The following is a 20,528-nucleotide window of genomic DNA, read 5'->3' as shown; positions in this document are numbered from 1 at the left end:
GCTCGTCTCTGTTCTTGTCCCGTCCATCGCATTTCTTGGACGGCGGTGATGTCAGCCTTTATTTTTGCGAGGACATCAACCAGCTGGGCAGCGGCACCTTCCCAATTAAGGGTCTGGAGATTCCAGGTGCATGCCCTCAAATCGTAGTCCTTATTTCGTTTGCCATGGTTGTCATCAAAAGGGGGGTCTCTCATCCAAGGCTGCTTTTCTTTTTCATTCGAGTGTTTTTTTACGTGGCGGGTCCCAAACCCAGCGCACAACCCTATGTAGGGAATGTTTCGCCTTCTCACATTAGCTCGCCTTCGAACGGATGTTCTTAGGCTACCCAGAGGATACTTGGTCAAAGACCGGAAGTAGTGAGCTGTCTGAGCCATGTGTAAAAGAAGCGTTTCTGGCCACTCCCAAGTAAATGGCGATCAGAGAACTTTCCTCACTTGCGTGAACTTCTACACATGACATAAAAAATAATCATAAAGTTTAAATTCGCTGATGGGTTTTCATTCCATTATACTATAAATCCATATATGTATATTGTGACAAAAGAGTAGCCGTAAAATGTAAACTAAACGTAAAATTTTTAAATATTCATCAATATTTATTTTGTCGCCTTCGAAGTAATCCCCACTATATGTAATACAATTATGCCAACGATGTTTCCAGTCCTCGAAACACTTTTCATAAGCACTTTTTGGAATGGCCTTCAGCTCCTTCAGCGAATTATGTTTTATCTCTTCGATCGACTGAAAACTGGTTTCACGGACCGTCAATCAGTCGAACGAATTCGCGAAAGATGTCGAGCTTTCTTGCAATTTTTCTAACAATTGCCTCACGATTTTTAAGCACGACATCCCTCGCTTTTTGTTTTTTTTTTTATCAGTTAAAGAGGTCGAAGATCGTCCAGAACGAAGCATGACTTCAACGATATCTCTACAGTCTTTGAAAGCTTTGTAACACTCATGTGCTTTTAACATTCACAATGCTTCCGCAGACAAAATTTTGTTAGAAATACAAAATTTGAGACAAATTTGTTTATACTCTTGCAACCGGTTATAGGGTTATATATATAAATGATCAGGGTGATAATAAAAGTTGAAATCCGGGTGACTGTCTGTCTGTTTGATCTGTTGATTAAAAATTGAGATGTCTCAATGAATCTTAGTATGTGTGTTCCTTAGTACAAAAAAAAAATTTTGAGTTCGTAAATGGGTGCGAACCACTGCAACGCCCACAAATTGCCATTAATCGAAAACATATAAAATGCCATAACTAAGCACTAAATTAAGTTATAAAAATCACAAGAGCAAGAGGCACCTGTGCAAACTTTTTTGTACATATCTCCTAAACAACTTAAGCTACAACAACCAAATTTGCTAAGTACAAATCTTATAAGAACTGCTACCACCAGTTTGATGAATAAAATCGGAAGATAACGCCGCTCACTCCCCATGTAACGGTACTGTTAAAAACTACTAAAAGCGCGACAAATCAATAACTTTTTATTCCAGAGACATTAAACCGTCCACGTTTTGGTGAAATCTCATATTCCCTTGAATCGTTTAGTTTTCTGTACAAAAATCAAAAATGCAATTGGTTTGTCAAAAAAGTCTTGCGGTATTTTTATTGAACTTTTTTTTATTGAAATTGAAATGAATTTTTGATGACTCATGCTCAGCTCTTGACCGATGATACGGTTGCTACTATGCCGGTCTCTTTCGACCAATTCACCGATTTTATCGCAATTTTCGACGGCAGGCCTTCCGGAGCGTGGCGCATGTTCGACCACCGCTACACCAGAACGACAAGGTTGAAACCATCGTTGTGCGGTGGAAATGGAAACTGTATCGGGTCCCTAAACTGCACAAATTTTATTGTACTAGTACTGTAAAATATGCCGTATTTTCTCTTTATTTTGCTCCATGTTTGCGACGCTTTAACTCACGAACGACTTAAAAGAAACGACAATCAATCAAACACGTGTTAGCGCGTGAAATGAGCTTTCCAAAAAGGTATAGCATGACCCGATGCGACGAATAAAACTAGAACTACGCGCTTTCAGCGCCAACTAGCGAAAATACCGCAAGACTTATAACGGTATGAAACTTTGCACGAATAATGTCCTTGGTATGTGCCACCTTACGACCAACAATTGTTAGATTCCGGTACCTATAGTTGACTTTTAATCGAAAATATTGGTCAATGTGTGATATATATAACTGAATATAGGGATAATCCTTTTCTTATAATGGTACGTTTTGTCACAATGTATTACAATATGTGTAATGTTTTGATCTGCTAAATTATACTAGAGATCCCGGCAGAAGTTCCCTTGCCAATAGTAGTATACACGCTAGATAAATTAAAAGTGGGTATGCTTAGTAGCTCTCTTTAATTCACAGGAGTTCGTATATTACATTTTCTAATACAATTTGCTTAGTAAATGCATATGTACATAAATGAATATGTAAGCAAAGGCGGTTTTTCAAACAAAAAAATTAAGTAATTTACGAAACGGGTTGTGCTTCGACTTTAGTCCTTCGTAAATTGTTTACTACTTCTCAAAACAAAATTTTATATGTGTATTATCATATATCCACTGTGACTAAATATTACGAAGATCTCCTTCCGGTCTTTCTGCTTAGTTGCCAAAAATTCATCCTTAAAAAGTAACAGTGGCATATAGTTAATATACTCCTATATTTGCAGTGAGCTGTTCTATGCCGGCAAATGATCGTCATAATTCAGGATTGGCTCATATTTTAACTTACTACTTGGTAAGTTATAGACCATTAACATCGAAATTGAGATTACCATATGCATATGTATGTATGCCTTACCCACAATGCTGAAAGTAGTACAGTGTGAAAGTGATTGAAAAGGCTTGAGTTTACGCTCACCTGCTAGTCAAAATAATAGTAATAATAGTAGCACCCTTTATGAATCGCTAAAAAGTTCAGAAACACCTGAGTGTAGTTAGTTAAATTTGCAACTTTTCGGCATGTGTTTTCAAATATGCTACATATTAGTTCTATGCCGTAATTTTAAAAGGTATACTGCTTCAAATTTGCATATAGTATGTTTACTTTTACAACTTTACAAAAATGTTCTTATGCATTTCCTTTGTACATTCTTATACTAATTCTTAATAGAGTTCTAAACTCTATTACAACTACTTATAGCAATTTCGTTAATTGTTTACATTTGCCATGTTGAAATATTAAAATGCTATCCATTGCATTTACATATTTAACGTAGTAATGTCTATGAAATTAAACATTTTGTTATATAGAGAGTTGGATTGATGATGTAGATTCCATTGTAAATCAATTATTTTTGGCCACGTAATAATAACATACCTATAGCTAGCCATAGTATGCGCTCAAAAGAATGTCACAATGGTGTGTCAATTACCCACGCATCTAGAGTTTCATATTTATAAATATGGCCAGTGGCCATACGTAGTAATCGTAATACAGCATTTTTACTAAACAATACTCCGCTCTATAAAAAATTCTATCAACTCAAAGGTATTTCAAGTTAGTTTGACCACAGAATTGCTTAAACTTGACAAAAGCATAAAAATCATTATTATTTTCTGCACAATTGACCACTCTCCTATTAACTGGAGGTTAGCGCTACACAAGCTAACACCAATAGGTATATAGTACAATTTGCTCATCGAAATGTACTCTTTTTTAATTTATTTTCACAATTTGAATTTCAAACTAAAATCATGTTATCATCAAATTAGCTTATGATAGAAAAAATAATATTAAGAATCAAAATAAAAAAGTTTTCCACAATTTGAGCTTTCTTTTATTCCTTTATTTAATTAGAATAAATTATAACTTTCTTTTTACATTTTTAGGGTTTTAAGTCTTTAAAACCAACGTTATTCAAGCTATGTTCATTTAGGCAGCAAATCTCGATTGTTTTGAAACTGTTTTTAATCAGTGCTAATATGCATACATACAAGTATTTACCATGCATGACAAACTTTTGAAAAAACTTTTCTGCGCGAAACTCATTCAACATTTTCACAAAGAATGCTTGGAGCAATAGGCTTCATAATATGCAGATCACAGTTTTTTAAATTTAAACCAAAATACTGTATATTTACAATTTGGTTTAAATATGCTTTTTCTAACTTTTGGACCCGAAATACATAAGTGTTTCCTTGAACGAAAAGTTGTTTAGACTATAAAAGCTTATGCGCAGTCTATTTTTTATAACAAGCAAACAAGTTTTTTATCCGTATGTTCCCAGGCCACAAGCATTAACTATTTCCCATTAGGGCAAGAGTTTTGGTATAATACCTTAGACTTTATTAGAATCCAAGTAAGGATTAAAGTTTATTATACTCGTATATTTCTTAACAATTTTTGTCCTACCTTTGGTCGTATAAGTTTTAATAGTTTCGTACATAGCTCACCATGGCGTATGTGTAACATTTATATAACTGGTTTGATATCGTTTTTTTTTAACAACGCTAAAGATTGTGGTTGAGGATGGAGTCATGTGTAGAAGTTCACGCAAGTGAGGAAAGTTCTCTGATCGCCATTCACTTGGGAGTGGCCAGAAACGATTCTTTTACACATGGCTCAAGCAGCTCACTACTTCCGGTCTTTGACCAAGTATCCTCTGGGTAGCCTAAGAATATCCGTTCGAAGGCGAGCTAATGTGAGAAGGCCAACATTCCCTACATAGGGTTGTGCGCTGGGCTTGGGACCCGCCACGTAAAAAACAAAACTAATGAAAAAGTTTAAAAAGCCTCGGATGAGAGACCCCCCTTTTGATGACGACCATGGCAAACGGAATAAGGACTACGATTTGAGGGCATGCACCTGGAATGTCCGGACCCTTAATTGGGAAGGTGCCGCTGCCCAGCTGGTTGATGTCCTCGCAAAAATAAAGGCTGACATCACCGCCGTCCAAGAAATGCGATGGACGGGACAAGGACAGAGACGAGTAGGTCCTTGTAACATTTACTACAGTGGCCATATAAAGGAGCGCAAGTTTGGTGTTGGATTCGTGGTGGGAGAGAGACTCCGTGGCCGAGTACTATCATTCACTCCGGTGAGTGAACGTCTAGCCACAATCCGCATCCCGCGTTTTAGATGTGCGTGCGCTCCGAGGTCCTAACATCGACTCGGACCACTATCCTGTTGCAGCTAAGATTCGCACCCGCCTCTGTGCAGCAAAAAACGGACGCTAACAAACACAAGGAAGGTTCGACGTCGAGAAGCTGCAATCACAACAGACAGCCGAACGATTTTCTACTCGGCTTGCCTCCTGCTCTCTGAGAGCACTAGTCAACAACTCGGTATAAGGAAACTGTGGGACGGCATTTCAAATTCTTTACGTACAGCTGCAACCGAAACCATTGGTTTTCGGAAAGAGCAAAAGAACAGCTGGTACGACGAGGAGTGCCGTGTCGCAGCGGAGAGAAAACAGGTTGCCTACCTCGCAGCGTTACGATCGACCACAACACGTGCGGGATGGGATAGATACCGAGAGTTGAAGAGAGAAGCCAGACGCATTTGTAGACAGAAGAAGAAAGGGGCCGAAATGTGTGAGCATGAAGAGCTTGATAAGCTGGCCGACAGGAGTAATGCTCGAAAATTCTACGAAAAAATGCAGTGGCTTACAGAAGGTTTCAAGACCTGAGCATACCCTTGTAGAACCCCCAAAGTTGATCTAGTCACTGATGCCCAGAGCATAGCTGAATTATGGAGGGAACACTTCTCCAACCTGCTGAATGCCAGTGAACGCACAACACCAGGAGAAAAAGAACCCGATTCCCCAATCGATGACGATGGAGCAGACGTTCCATTACCCGACCATGAAGAAGTTCGAATAGCAATTGCCCGCCTCAAGAACAACAAAACGGCAGGGCCCGAAGGACTACCGGCCGAGCTATTCAAACACGGCGGCGAAGAACTAATACGGGGCGTGCATCAGCTTCTTTGTAAAATATGGTCGGACGAAAGCATGCCCAACGATTGGAATTTAAGTGTGCTATGCCCAATCCACAAAATGGGAGACCCCACAATCTACGCCAACTACCGTGGGATAAGCCTAATTAACATAGCATATAAGGTTCTATTGAGCGTATTGTGTGAAAGATTAAAGCCCACCGTCAACAAACTGATTGGACCTTATCAGTGTGGCTTTAGACCTGGCAAATCAACAACCGACCAGATATTCACCATGCGCCAAATCTTGGAAAAGACCCGATAAAGGAGAATCGACACACACCACCTCTTCGTCGATTTCAAAGCTGCTTTCGACAGCACGAAAAGGAGCTGCCTTTATGCCACGATGTCTGAATTTGGTATCCCCGCAAAACTAATACGGCTGTGTAAACTGACGTTGAGTAACACCAAAAGCTCCGTCAGGATCGGGAAGGACCTCTCCGAGCCGTTCGATACCAAACGATGTTTCAGACAAGGTGATACCCTATCGTGGGACTTCTTCAACCTGCTTCTGGAGAAAATAGTTCGAGCTGCAGAACTAAATAGAGAAGGTACCATCTTCTATAAGAGTGTACAGCTGCTGGCGTATGCCGATGATATTGATATCATCGGCCTCAACACCCGTTAGTTCAGCTTTCTCCAAGCTGGACAAGAAAGCACAGAAAATGGGTCTGTCTAAACTCTATAAGTCGCTCATAATTCCCGTCTTGCTGTATGGTGCAGAGGCTTTGGCGATGATAAAACCGATGAGTCGACGTTACGAGTTTTCGAGAGAAAAATTCTGCGAAGATTTATGGTCCTTTGCGCATTGGCCACGGCGAATATCGCATTCGATGGAACGATGAGCTGTACGAGATATACGACGACATCGACATAGTTCAGCGAATTAAAACACAGCGGCTACGCTGGCTAGGTCAAGTTGTCCGGATGGATGAAAACACTCCAGCTCTGAACGCAATACCCGCCTGGGGAAGCAGAGGAAGAGGAAGACCTCCACTCCGTTGGAAGGACCAAGTAGAGAAGGACCTGACTTCGCTTGGAATATCCAATTGGCGCCACGTAGCGAAAAGAAGAAACAACTGGCGCGCTGTTGTTAACTCGGCTATAATCGCGTAAGCGTTGTCTACGCCAATAACGAAGAAGAAGAAGTTGTATGCGTCGGAAGCTGATGAATATAAAAATTCAGTTATAAGTGATGAAATTATTTGCAAATAATTAGGTGTGGAGGTCATGAACATATATAGTATTTATTTAGAATCAAGTGTGAGACATTTAAAACTAAGTTATAAATTCTTTGGCAATTTATTCTTGAATGAACGAGTCATATTCTATATAAAGTGTGGATTGATATAATTCGCAATCCACTTACTTGCTGAAAAACTACATACATATGTATTTTTTCATGGCTTATGAATGACAACAGATTTCGGAAGCAGCCACAATAGCTCTGGACGTTCTAGTGGTTGAACCGAAAGTCAAACACCTTATTTTCCTTCCAAATATGAATAGAGGTACACATAGTGAGGTTCTTTCACTATTCTCTGTATCTTGGTCGTCAAAGACCGGAAAACTCCTCGCCCGTTTATTCCAAATTTAGCTCACAGATTCTCCTTTCTACTGCGATTCCCCGTGCCAAATCACAGTTGTGTATCTTAAGTGCTTAGTTATGGTATTTTATAGGACGAATTCGTTCTGCCTTTTTTGGCAAGGAACACGAATACAAAGCTTTATCAAGATATCTCAACTTATACTCACGTTACAGCTTCCACAGACGGACAGACAGACAGTCACTCGGAATTCAATTCGTCTCGCCATCCCAAACAACAACCGTTAGGTGAACAAAATTGTTATATACTACAGCAACATTCAAGAGTATAAAAAGAAAAGAAGGTCAGTCGTTTTTTAACTCCACGAGATATTTTTTCTTCCTTTAATATCTTTGATTCCTTTTATTTCTTTGTTAGTATTAGCATTAAATTATTAGAGACAAATCCAATATTTATGGAAGGATACAGCAATGTCCTCTCGGGCAATTAAAGTGGAGTGCCTCATTCTTTAACGCTCATCTGCACTAACGGTAAATCAGTATGTTCAATATGAGTATATGTATGTATACCATCTTTTTGTTTTATCTTATGGGATTATTTTGGGATGTCAATGATTTACATATATCGGGTGATTTTTTAAGAGCTTGATAACTTTTTTTAAAAAAAAAACGCATAAAATTTGCAAAATCTCATCGGTTCTTTATTTGAAACGTTAGATTGGTTCATGACATTTACTTTTTGAAGATAATTTCATTTAAATGTTGACCGCGGCTGCGTCTTGGGTGGTCCATTCGGAAAGTCCAATTTTGGGCAACTTTTTCGAGCATTTCGGCCGGAATAGCCCGAATTTCTTCGGAAATGTTGTCTTCCAAAGCTGGAATAGTTGCTGGCTTATTTCTGTAGACTTTAGACTTGACGTAGCCCCACAAAAAATAGTCTAAAGGCGTTAAATCGCATGATCTTGGTGGCCAACTGCCCATGCATCCCGAAAAAATGCACTGTTTGGTGTGGTTTGTACGCTGGTGGAATCATTGGACCGTATTTTTTCAAAGATGCTGTTGGACGCAACGTTACGGTGAATGGCGATCGCTATCGTTCGATGCTAACAAACTTTTTGTTGCCAAAATGGAAGAACTGAACTTGGTTGACATGTGGTTTCAACAAGATGGCGCTACATGCCACACAGCTCGCGATTCTATGGCCATTTTGAGGGAAAACTTCGGAGAACAATTCATCTCAAGAAATGGACCCGTAAGTTGGCCACCAAGATCATGCGATTTAACGCCTTTAGACTATTTTTTGTGGGGCTACGTCAAGTCTAAAGTCTACAGAAATAAGCCAGAAACTATTCCAGCTTTGGAAGACAACATTTCCGAAAAAGTTGCCCAAAATTGGACTTTCCGAATGGACCACCTAAGACGCAGCCGCGGTCAACATTTAAATGAAATTATCTTCAAAAAATAAATGTCATGAACCAATCTAACGTTTCAAATAAAGAACCGATGAGATTTTGCAAATTTTATGCGTTTTTTTTTTAAAAAAAGTTATCAAGCTCTTAAAAAATCACCCGATATATTATAACTTTATATCGCTATAGAGTTGCTTTAAGTGCGTATGTACTCATGTGAAATTATAAAATAATGTCTAATAAAACTATGCACCATAAAGTCGTATTGAGAAATATTCTATTTTTATACCCTGAACAAGGTATATTAAGTTTGTCTTGAAGTTTGTAACACCCAGAAGGAAGCGTCGGAGACCCTATATAGTATATATATAAATGTGGGGTTCGTCACCCTCTTCAAACCACAATAACCAAAATAAGTATGTTTTACAATACAATAGGTTTATTCTTTCACTTTTGTGTTAAAATATAGTTTTCACTTTTACAATACAATAGATATATTCTTTTACTTTTGCGTTTAAAATATAGTTTACAATACAAAAGATTTATTCGTTCACTTCTGCGTTAAAATATAGTTTTCAGTTTTACAATAGAATAGATTTGTTCTTCTACTTTTGCGTTTGAAATATAGTGAACAATACAACATTTCCCTCTGTTTGCTGCGCACGTCCGTCTAGTTCAGTGGTTGGCTTCTAACTCACACCCTTTTTGCTCATCGCCATCGGAGCAACCCAAGCTATGTCATTTCTAAGTTGTTCCTTTTCTCTATTTTTCCCTTTCTGCCAGGGATGCCATCCCAAATTCGGCCCTCCTGACTCTGCATTCGCCCTCAAATGAAAGTTGCCATCTTTTCATATTTTCAGCTACAGTCGTCGTGTGCCCGGGGCCCTCGTGACCTTTTCTACTTCGTATCGGTCGTGTGCTAAAGTCTGTTTTGTCTTGTACGGACCGAAAAACTTGGGTCTCAATTTTAAAGCAGTACCATATTGGGTACGCTTAATCGCAACTGGCTCATCAATTTTATACTGTACGCTTTCATTTATGTTTTTGTTAAAATATCTCTTATTTTCTTCCTGAATTTTTGCAATATTTTCCTGCGCTTCCTTTCGTTGTGACTCTCTTTCTTTATCTAAATCTTCAATAGTTATCTCGTCTAACATCTCGACTAGTGCTGGCACAGCATTAACGCGCATTTCAACACCTGTGAGAATGTGAAAGGGTGAGAATCTTGTACTTCTCGACGGTGTATTGTTTATGGTTTGCTGAACTCGATCTAAATACTTATACCATGACTATGGATTTTCAATACACATCTTTGCTAGCATCGGAGTTACGATTTTATCCATGCGATCTACCTGGCCATTTCCCCTCAGAACACCTGTGGCGATTAGTAAATGTTGTTTTCCCTCGCTTACGCAGTAATGCTTAAACATACTTGACGTAAACGCCGTTCCCCTATCTGATATAATTCGTTCGGGGCTACCGAACAGGGCTGACTGTTTTTAAAGGTTTGCCACTACGCTATCGGTACCTGTGTTTTGCGTGGGGTACAGCCACAGAAGCTTTGAAAATGCGTCGACTAATATTAGAATATAATTATAGGACTTACTTGTGGTTTCGATGGAGCCGACGTGATCTGTGTGGTAGGTTCCAAGAGGACTATCTTCTTTATGAATTGGAGACAAAAATCCTTCCTTCCTACCGGTTTTACTTTCGGATATTATGCATTCGATGCAACTCTTCACAACCTTTTCGGCCTTTGCCGCCAGACTTGGGATATAAAATGTTTTTTTTCAACTGAATCTATTGTTCTTTTAACTGAGAAATGCCCTTGTTTATGGGCTATTCTAATGACTTCGTTTTCCATCAAAGTTGGTACTACTATAAGTTCCTTGATGGGATCTTTATAGAGCACACCCTGCTTCACGTAAAAATCTTCATACTCTTCATGTTCCAATACCTTAACAACTGCTCGGACCCAATCGTCCACTTGCTGTGCTTGCTGAAGTCAATGGTGCAACATATCTTCAAGCAACAAACAAGATACCCTACTGAGCGCATCTACATGACGCATTTTGCTGCCCGATCTATGTTCTATTTCGTAATTGTAATATTGTAATAAAAGTGCCCACCGCTCGACGCGTAAAGGAATATCTTTTTTCTGCACGGTCATAGTGAACGCATTGCAGTCTATTGCAGATAATTTTGAACTTAATACCCAAGAGATACAACCGCCACTTTTTCAGGACTTCCACTATCGCCAATACCTCCAACTCATAGGCGTGGTATTTCTCTTCAGCCGGTTTGGTTTTCCGGCTCATATATTGTATAGGGTGATACAATTGATCGTCTACGTCTTTTTGGAGCAAAACACCCCCATACCCATGCATGGAAGCATCGGTATGTATGTACCTCTGTTGTCGCTTTCGGGTTATAAAGCCGAAGAACTGGTGCACTTATAAGAGAGGCTTTTAATTGCTGAAAAGCTGCGACTTGTTCGTCGTTTATGATAAACTTTATACACTGGCGTAGTATGTCTGATAGAGGTTTAGCTAATCTTGCATATCCCTCAATGAAACGAATAAAAAATGTCGTTAACCCTAAATAACGCTGCACAGATTTACGATCATGTGGCAGAGGAAAGTTTTTTACTGCGTGAACTTTAGCTTCTGATGGCCTAATCGTACCCTTCTCTATTACGTATCCCAAAAATTCCACGGTTTCCATGAGAAACTGACACTTTTTCCATTTTAAATGTAAATTAAATTCTGCTGCATAGCCCTAGAACACGTCGTAACTCATGAATTCCTTCCTTTTTATCCTTAGAGGGAATGATCAGGTCAACCATGTAAGCTACGCATATACCATCTTGAATGTACTCCCTGAAAACTGCAAAAATAAAACTCGAAAAAACCGCTGGAGAGTTTGATATCCCAAATGGGACAAAACGAAACTCGTATTGACCACTATGAGTAACAAAAGATGTAAACTTTCTCGAATTCCTCGGAAGAAGAATATGGAAGAAGCCGTTTTCCAAATCTGGTGTAGTAAATACCCTGACACTTTGCAATCGCTCGAGTACGCCATCAATGATAGGCATTGGGAAGTTATCCCTCATTATTTTTAAGTTAAGGCGTCGATAGTCGCAACAGAGCCTCTTGCTCCCATCCTTTTTTTGAACTAATACTACGGGCGACGCATAATTGGAGGTACTAGGTTGTATAATCCCCTCATTTAACCATTTTCCTATTTGCTGTTCTACGATGCACTGATCCACGTAAGGCATCCTACGTGGACCCTGATAAGTTGGTATGTCATCCGTTAAGGTAATCTTCATTTCAATTGGTGATTTATACTGTGGCTTTGGGCAATATTCTCCAAGCAAACTCACTTTTTCGTCCGCATGATCCTTTTTTTGATGATGTAAATCTAACTCTTCCGTATTGCTTTGTTCTGCAGCTACCAACCCAACCTCGCCGAGTTCGTGCATCCATTCGCGTATAAATCTCCTTCCTCAGTTCTCTCTTTCTCTTTATCTATCTTATCACTCTAAGCTTCGGATTTATTACCCTTTTTCTTTAAAAACTTTACACCGTTTTCTGACACTTCTAGATCGACACACTTTAGGATATTATTACCTATGATTGCTGAATAGCAAATATCTCGATCACCTACTACATGAAAAACTACCGGTATGTCTATCCCGTCGACATGAAGCTGGCATGAAAATTATCCAATTGTTGTAAGTTCACTTTTGCCTATTCCCATCAATCGCCTTTTGTCACTATCCAGTTTGAAACCTCCTAAACTTATTAAAACATCATAACGGAGTAAACAGAGATCACACCCAGTATCGAGTGAGGCAGACAATTTTATGCTGTTCCGTACCATTTCCTTGAAAATTACGCATTTATTAGATGCTCCTAACTGTTTATTTGATAACGTATTTGCTCTTTCGACTTTCGCGCCTAACGACTTTCCATACTGTCTTGCGATGTGTTCACTCTGACCGCACTTAAAACACTTGATAGTTTGCTGAGAACAGTTACTCGCTAAATGCCCTACAGTGCCACACCTAAACCAACGTCTCTTTTCTGTTGTTTCCTCTCCTCGATGGCTTCGTTTTTTACCTCTTCCCCACGTCGATTGGGGTCCCTATCCTGGTATCCGGTATACCTTCAATAAAATATTCTATGAGACTGGGTTTATCGAGGTCAGTTTGAGAATCGAGTTCCATTAACTTATACAAATATTCGCGGTAACCCTCATTACTTCGTTTGCGCCAATTACGTAACTGTCTATGCACCTCCGCTGATGAAACCCTTTCTTCGAATTCTTTAAACAGTAGATCCTCTAAGGAAGACCAACTGCTGATACCCCTCTGTCTTTTTACAAAAACTTTAGCCGCTCCTTTTAAAAGTTGCTTGGCATATAAAAACTTCCTAATGTCAAATTCTGTAACCCAATATTTTACTGCCAGCTGACCTACTCCACTGAAATAACTCAACGATTCCTCGATGTCGCGTAACGTGAAAGACGTGTGATTCACTAGTGTCTGTCTTGCCCCACCGTCCACTATAGAGGATGCATCCTCAAAATCTGAAACATCATCTACTCCCAATCCAAGTTGTCCGGATCTATTTGGCCGCCACTGTACGCACTTGTTGCCTTCACATATGCAGCCACCCCTGCTGTATACTCTGCTTCGCACAGATTTTGCAGCCACCACTGCTTTACACTTCTGAGTCGCACTCAGATTACTCAACCTCTTCAAACCACAATAACCAAAATAAGTATAGTATATATGTTTTACAATACAATAGGTTTATTCGTTCACTTTTGCGTTAAAATATAGTTTTCACTTTTACAATACAATAGATTTGTCCTTTTACTTTTGCGTTTAAAATATACTTAGTTTACAATACAACTTTTCCCTCTGTTTGCTGCGCACGTCCGTCTAGTTCAGTGGTTGACTTCTAACTCACACACTTTTTGCTCATCGCCATCGGAGCAACTCACGCTATGTCATTTCTAAGTTGTCCCTTTTCTCTAATTTTCCCTTTCTGCCAGGGATGCCATCCCACATAAATGATCAGTATGTTGAGCTGAGTCGATTTAGCCATGTCCGTCTGTCTGTTTGACCATCTGTATATATAGGAACTAGTCCCTCAGTTTTTAAGATTTTGTTTTGAAATTTTGCAAGCGTCATTTTCTCTTCAGAAAGCTGCTCATTTTTCGGAACTGCCGATATCGAACCACTATAACATATATGTAGCTGCCATACAAATCGAACGATAGAAATCAAGGGCTTGTATGGAAAACTTTCGCATTTGAAGTGGTATCTTCAGGAAATTTGCCATGGCTTACTGCTTAAGGTAATAATATAATCTCCGAAAAAATTTAACAGACGGGATTACTATAGCATATAGCTTCCATACAAACTGAACAAATAGTTACTAAAAGAAATGCACCTATGAAGGGTACATATATTAGCTTTGGTACAGCCGAAGTTAACGTTTTTACTTGTCTCTGTTAAAGTTACGATAACTAAACTAAAGTCAACATTCTCATATTTCCCGACGAGTAGATTTACAGGTTCGTAAGATGAAAGTGGTTAATTGTAAATATATACGAGTTATGAAACTACAATTATAAGAATTTACAAGAAAGTATTGTGACATTGCGCATATCTTTGGATTCAGCCGTTCAGATATACCCCTTGCCGTAAAGAAAACATTTTCTGAGGTAATTTTGTTTCTATGATAATAATGCAAATGTGGTGAACATTAATTTTTTCGAATTCGTAGAAGTTTGGTGTACACCAATAGTGAATTTAAACAGAAAGTGGTAAAATGTACATAGGTATAATATAGCTAACAAGTAAGGAAGGGCTAAGTTCGGGTGTCCCGAACATTTTATACTCTCGCATGATAAAGTGATAATCGAGATTTCATTATCCGTCATTTACACATTTTTCAAATACCGTATTTGTGTAAAGTTTTATTCCGCTATCATCATGGGTTCCTAATGTACATAAATATTATACAGAGAAGGCATCAGATGGAATTCAAACTAGCGTTATATTGGAAGAGGGCGTGGTTGTGAACCGATTTCACCATGTTTCGTACATATCATAGGGTGTTAAGAAAATATTAAATACCGAATTTCATTGAAATCGCGACAGTATAATTATCTCAATGAAATTTGGAATATGGGTTCCTTAGTACACAAAAAATTTCTAGTTAGTAGATGGGCGTAATCGAACCACTGCCACGTCCACAAAGCTCCATTAATCGAAAACCTATAAAGTGCATTAACTAAAGCAATTAAATAAGATATAAAGCTGTACATTTTTTATACTCTCACAACAAAGTTGCTAAGGAGAGTATTATAGTTTTGTTCACATAACGGTTGTTTGTAAGTCCTAAAACTAAAAGAGTCAGATATAGGGTTATATGTATATACCAAAGTGATCAGGGTGACGAGTAGAGTTGAAATCCGGATGTCTGTCTGTCCGTCCGTCTGTCCGTCCGTCCATCCGTGCAAGCTGTAACTTGAGTAAAAATTGAGATATCATGATGAAACTTGGTACACGTATTTCTGGGCTCCATAAAAAGGTTGAGTTCGAAGATGGGCGAAATCGGCCTACTACCACGCCCACAAAATGGCGAAAACCGAAAACCGAAAACCTATAAAGTGTCATAACTAAGCCATAAATAAAGATATTAAAGTGAAGTTTGGCACAAAGGATCGCATTAGAGTGGGGCATATTTGGACGTAATTTTTTTGGAAAAGTGGGCGTGGCCCCGACCCCTACTAAGTTTTTTGTATATATCTAGGAAACTACTATAGCTATGTCAACTAAACTCTATGGAGTCGTTTCCTTTAGGCATGTCCATACACAGTTCAAAAATGGAAGAAATCGGATAATAACCACGCCCACCTCCCTTACAAAGGTTATGTTGAAAATCACTAAAAGTGCGTTAACCGACCAACAATAAACGTCAGAAACACTAAATTTCACGGAAGAAATGGCAGAAGGAAGCTGTATGCAGGCATTTTTCAAAATGTTGAAAGTGGGCGTGGCGTCGCCCCCTTATGGACCAAAAACCATACCTCAGGAACTACTAGACCGATTTCAATGAAATTCGGTATATAGTATTTTCTTAACACCCTATGATATGTACGAAACATGGGTGAAATCGGTTCACAACCACGCCTTCTTCCAATATAACGCTATTTTGAATTCCATATGATGCCTTCTCCGTATAATATATACATTAGGAACCAGTGATGGTAGCGGAATAAAACTTTACACAAATAGGGTATTTGAAAAATATGTAAATTACAGATAATGAAATCTCGATTATCACTTTATCATGCGAGAGTAAAAAATGTTCGGTGACACCCGAACTAAGCCCTTTCTTACTTGTTTTTAATTGGGCGTGGCCCCGCCCTCTAACATGTTTAATGAATATAGCTCCTTAACTACTTAAGCTACAACAACCAAATTTACTGATTTACAAATGAGTGAAATTGGATGAAATCGGGGATAATCCCGCTCACTCCCCACATAACGGTACTGTCAAAAACTACTAAAAGCGCGATAAATCAATAACTAATTACGCCAGAAGTATTAAATTTTACCACCGAGATAAAAGAGCTTTATGGGAGTCGGTGTGAAAATTGGACGACGGGGCCCGAACAACCGATTTCGATACAATTTAGTACCTGGAATTTTTCTTACATTCAATGTCGCATTGTGAAATTGGACAAATTCGCACAAAAACTACGCATATTTCCCATATAACACAATTTTGAATTCCACCTGATTCGTGCGCTTTTCAGTACACAAATCAAAAAGCAATTAATATAATGGTATGAAACTTTGCACGAATAATGTCTTTGGTATGCGCCACCTTACCACCATAAATTGTTAGACCGTCCTACCTATAGTTGACTTTTGATCGAAAATATCGGTCAGTGTATGATTTATATTTAGTATATGTATGTATGTATATATAAAATTGCTTGTATTTCGATCTTTTGGTTGACGTTTTACACCTCAAGGTATTTCCCTGGTTTTGATTCTTGCAAGTTGCAAGCGTATAAAATGTTCGGTTGCACCCGAATTTAGCCCTTCCTTACTTGTTTTCGATATTTTTATCCATTGTAAAAATCGCAACGCACTACAGAGGTGTACCGACTTAAGTAGCTTCTGTAAACAAACTGGATGACAGACTGCGCTTATATTTCACATAGTAATTAAGGACAGTACTACCAACTTAGCAAAACAAGTTTTTTGAAACTCTACTTACCCGGAAAATTTTTATTACATTTTTGTCACAATGTTTTACAATATGTATAACGGTTTGATCGGCTAATATATACTGGGAACTTTGCAGTAGTTGCCTTGGCAAAAGCAGTATACTTGTTAATTCACAGGAGTTCGTATATATAACATTTTCACATACAATTTGCTTAGTATATACTTGTATACAGGAATGCGTAAATAAAATTAAATAATTTACGAAACGGGCTATGTTTTGGCTTTGCTCGTGCATAAATTGTTTGAGAAGTACTATTTGACCAAAAGTTTATATATGTATCATCATATATCCAGTGTGACTAAATATTATGAAGACCATTCTTTCGATTAAACTTTTCACAATCTTCTTTACCATAATTGACTTTATCTAACTAATAATGCGCGTCGAGTATTGATTTCTCACAAGTAGTACATCAAAATACATTCTAGTACCTTATAAGCTCATTTCTTTATGTGATTTAGTTGCCGAAAATTCATCCTTAAAAAGTGCTAGTTGCATATATGTAGTTACTATACTGCTATGTTTGGTGTAGCTGTATCACACAGGAAAATGATCGTCATAACTCACATATGGTTCATATTATAACTTAATATCTGGTAAACTATACGCCACTAATATCGAAATTGATATTACATATTATACTTGTATATGTATAACTTAACAAGAAACGGCTGTTAAACAATGTTGAAGTAGTAAGTCTGCTGAAATTGCAGTCAAAATAATAGTCATAATAGCAAAGTTTATGAATTGCAAAAAGCTCACACCACTTGAGTGTAGCTTGTTCAATTTTGCAACTTCTTAGCATGTGTTTCCGTATTGGTACCAGAGTTTTAAAAGGTTTAGTGCTTTAAGTTTTTTGTACTTTCTTGGTACATTTCTATAGTAATTGTAAGTAACATTCTAAACTTATTACAACTAGTTATATTAATTTCGAATGCATAACTTTTGTTTCAGCTGTCACAGCATATTTTTATTAATTTATTTTATTAATATTTGAATATTTATGTACAATAAAAAACAAGTAAGGAAGGGCTAAGTTCGCGTGTCACCGAACATTTTATACTCTCGCATGATAAAGTTATAATCGAGATACTGTTATTAGCAACTAGCGAGAGTATAAAAATGATGCACTCTGAATTACATGAAAATGTCTGAGAGATTTACCGATATTTTCGGTGAAAAATTGGGTTATGTTGGGTTAGGCACTGAGTTCTTCGTGTTCGATATCAGGGACCTTGAAAAGTTATAGTCCGATCACGACAATTTTTCCACAAGGGTTACCTCAGCTCAAATACCATATTTGTGTAAAGTTTTATTCCGCTATCATCATTGGTTCCTAATGTATATATTATACAGAGAAGGCATCAGATGGAATTCAAAATAGCGTTATATTGGAAGAAGGCGTAGTTGTGAACCGATTTCACCCATATTTCTTACATGTCATCAGGATGTTAAAGAAATATTATGTACCGAATTTCATTGAAATCGGTCTAGTAGTTCCTGAGATATGGTTTTTGGTTCATAAGTGGGCGACGCCACACCCATTTTCAATTAAAAAAAAAAAAGCCTGGGTGCAGCTTTCTTCTGCCATTTCTTTTGTAAAATTTAGTGTTTCTGACGTGTTTCGTTATTTGGTTAAGGCACTTTTAGTGGTTTTCAACATAACCTTTGTATGGGAGGTGGGCGTGGTTATTATCCGATTTCTTCCATTTTTGAACTGTATATGGAAATGCCTGAAAGAAACGACTCTGTAGAGTTTAGTTGACATAGCTATAGCAAATTCCGAGATATGTATAAAAAACTTAGTAGGGGGCTGGGCCACGCCAAATATGCCCCTTCCTAATGCGATCCTTTGTGCCAAATTTCACTTTAAGATCTTTATTTATGGCTTAGTTATGACACTTTATAGGTTTTCGGTTTTCGGTTTTCGCCATTTTGTGGGCGTGGCAGTGAGCCAATTTTGCCCATCTTCGAACTTAACCTTCTTATGGAGCCAAGAAATACGTGTACCAAGTTTCATCATGATATCTCAATTTTTACTCAAGTTACAGCTTGCACGGCTGGACGGACGGACGGACGGACAGACGGACGGACGGACGGACAGACATCCGGATTTCAACTCTACTCGTCACCCTGATCACTTTGGTATACATAACCCTATATCTGACTTTTTTAGTTTTAGGACTTACAAACAACCGTTATGTGAACAAAACTATAATACTCTCTTTGGCAACTTTGTTGCGAGAGTATAAAAATGATCAGTATGTCGAGCTGAGTCGATTTAGGCATGCCCGTCTGTCTGTCTGTCCGTCTGTTCGTCTGTCTGTATATATACGAACTAGTTTCTCAGTTTTTAAGATATCTTTTTGAAAATTTGCAAACGTCATTTTCTCTTCAAGAAGCTGCTCATTTGTCGGAACAGCCGATATCGGGCCACTATAACATATAGCTGCCATACAAACTGAACGATCGGAATCAAATTCTTGTATGGACAACTTTCACATTTGACAAGATATATTCACGAAATTTGGTATATATTATTTTCTAAAGCAACAATGTAATCTCGGAAGAAAATGTTCAGATCGGTTGACTATAGCATATAGCTGCCATACAAACTGAACTGTCGGAATTAAGTTCTTGTATGGACAACTTTCACATTTGACAAGATATATTCACGAAATTTGGTATACGTTATTTTTTAAGGCAATAATGTAATCTCTAAAAAATTTGTTTAGAACGGATTACTATAGCATATAGCTTCCATACAAACTGAACACATAGTTACTAACAGAAATGCTCCTGTGGAGGGTATTTAGCTTCGGTGCAACCGGAGTTAACGTTTTTTCTTGTTTTTTTCTCATATGCCGGTAATCATGACTTTGTTTGTGTTAATTCTGAACATTTTCTTTCACACCTAACACAGCTGATCATTTTCCAAATGAACAGCTAAATGTTGAACCGTTGGAAATGGGTCATGAATGCTAAATGAAAATATTCTCCAGACTGTTTCATTACTGCTGATATAGCGTCCCATCTGGAATTTTTTAATTTCATCAGATTTATTAGCAATCCCAAATACTGCCATATCACTGCCTTCGTAGACGTATTTGCTAATATATTTGATCGACTTTACTGAGTTACAGCACTCAACATTGATGTGGGCATCAAACATTTTTGAAAACAACAGTGAGTAGGGCAGAATCCACCTGTTGTCGATATCATAGAGGATATACTTAGCCTCCCGTTTGAGTTTCATGGTTATCGTTTCGTGGAT

This window comes from Bactrocera tryoni, chromosome 4, assembly GCF_016617805.1.
Source record: "Bactrocera tryoni isolate S06 chromosome 4, CSIRO_BtryS06_freeze2, whole genome shotgun sequence".
Lineage (NCBI taxonomy): Eukaryota > Metazoa > Arthropoda > Insecta > Diptera > Tephritidae > Bactrocera > Bactrocera tryoni.
Note: the sequence above shows the minus strand (reverse complement) of the source record.